The sequence below is a fragment of the Schistocerca cancellata genome, chromosome 2, assembly GCF_023864275.1.
Source record: "Schistocerca cancellata isolate TAMUIC-IGC-003103 chromosome 2, iqSchCanc2.1, whole genome shotgun sequence".
NCBI lineage: Eukaryota > Metazoa > Arthropoda > Insecta > Orthoptera > Acrididae > Schistocerca > Schistocerca cancellata.
The window spans coordinates 657,959,889-657,961,902 of record NC_064627.1 but is presented as its reverse complement, the minus strand read 5'-3'; the positions used below and the strand labels follow the sequence as shown (position 1 = coordinate 657,961,902).

The 2,014-nt window shown below is 40.6% G+C and overlaps 1 non-coding gene across 1 annotated transcript; it reads right to left on the bottom strand.

The window, feature by feature from the left end:
- Positions 1-837: 837 nt before the first annotated feature.
- Trnay-gua (transfer RNA tyrosine (anticodon GUA)) lies at positions 838-927 on the bottom strand. Its single transcript is given in 2 exon segments — positions 838-873; positions 891-927. It is a non-coding gene; the product is annotated as a tRNA-Tyr (tRNA).
- Between the last annotated feature and the right edge of the window lie 1,087 nt (positions 928-2,014).

The window sequence follows — 2,014 nt, the reverse complement described above, 5'->3', positions numbered from 1 at the left end:
CATATGACCGGCCCTATCTTGATACCGGCACGCCACAATCACCCGATAGCAACACAGCCTGTAGATCTCTGACGGCACGTCTGTATCGATACGTGGGCTGGGTGGGCAGTGTGAATTGGTGCCAGACACAAAACTACACTTTTTTGCGATTTGATCTAGTTACATAGATGCCTTTTATCAGTTACAACAACGACGGAAGTACCGTCAACTTTCTACTACTGTGCTTTTCCACTTTTCGTCGAGTTGTTATTCCACTTTCTAATTCTTTTAATCCTTTTCATCTTAATTTTATTTATTCTTGAGCATAATTCTGTGCAAATAGCTCTTTCTACTTAGTATTACCCCTAAGTCTTCCTTATACTCCTGCAGAATGACTGTGTCTTCTGCGAAATCCAGCACTGATATCTGTTCACCTAGTACTTTCAGCAAGGTACACTGGCAATAAGCTACAATCTGGCTTCACATCATCTGTTACATGAAATCGTTTTTATTTATTTATTTTTCACTGTTCTATCTTTAAACTTTACCCTAAATCGTCACCGAATTTTGAACATCCTATTCCATCTCCTCTCTTATTACACTGTACGCTGTCGAAAGAGTTCTCTATGTCCACAAATGTCTTAGGGATATATGAACTGCGTGTCTAAGCGCTAGCTCACAATTGCTTCTCTTGTCTGCAACCAAAAACTAATCTTTCATTCACCCCCATTGTTTCCCCGAATATTGTACTACAGTTGTACAAGTTTCAGAAGTAAGATTGATGGCCACATAGGTTTCGCAGTAGTTTTGCTTTATTTCATAATGCCGAGGGAATGCTCCTAGACTTTTTAAAAATATTCCTTCGGGCCGGATTTGAACCAGCGACCTATGGATATCTGCCGTAACTCCAACTACAGTCCACCGCTCTACCAACTGAGCTACCGAAGGAGTGCATCACGTCAGAATTCTCCTGGCACAGATTCAGGAAACCGGATTATTCCTGCTTCGGCCGGCTACAGCAGCTGGCGTAACCTGTTTGTTTCTGCTTGGGAGCTCATTCTGCAGGGTTAACATGCTTAAGCTGCGCAGTCTCTGATCTCAGAGGCCTTCAAGACTGAGACGTAACTGCGCACTGATGCCTTATATTTCACGAAAGGTGACTACGTACATTTCTAATGCGGCTTGCAACAAATATAACAATTATATCTAACGGAAAAGTGTTCCTCTTCCGTTGTCAAGTCTGATGAGTTGTCTCAGCATATACTGCACTTTTCTCTCTTACCTACAAGCATGCCCTCATTGTTTAGGAGCAAAAAATATGTGTTGCGATTCACCTGTGTCACTTATATTTGTTTTTAGGCAAAAATACGTGAGCAAGCTGCAATAATACTCTGATAGATCACTGATTATAAAAAAGTAAAGTCATCAAGTAGGCCCTAGTAGAGCCAGCAGAGATCTTTCACAGGATTCAATGTTATTCCCGTTTCTAGTTAACATTTTCACTTTCATGAAACGTGAAATTTAGACGTAAAACTTGTACTACGTCTGTAGGATGCGACAAGTGGCAATTGACTAAATAATGAAAAATGTGAGGTCATTAACATGAGGACTAACAGGAATCAGCTAAATTTCGGGTACATGATATATGACACAGATCTAAAGGATGTCAATTCAGCTAAATACTTAGGGATTACAATTATTAGTAACTTAAACTGGAACTATCACGGAAGCGATTTATTGGCGGAATGCTTAGAAAATGCAACAGATCTATTAAAGAGACTGCTCACATTACGCTTGTCCGCCCTATTCTGAAATATTGCTGTGAGGTGTGGGATCCTCATCAGTTAGGATTGATGGAGGACATCGAAAACGTCCAAAGAAGGCGGCTCATTTTGCCTTAGGGGAGACAGTATCACATGTATGATATGAAATAATTAAAAGAAAGACGTTTTTCGTTGCAGCAAGATCTTCTTATTAAATTTCAACGACCAACGTTCTCCCCAGAGTGTCAAAGTCGTCTGTTGGCGCCAACCTA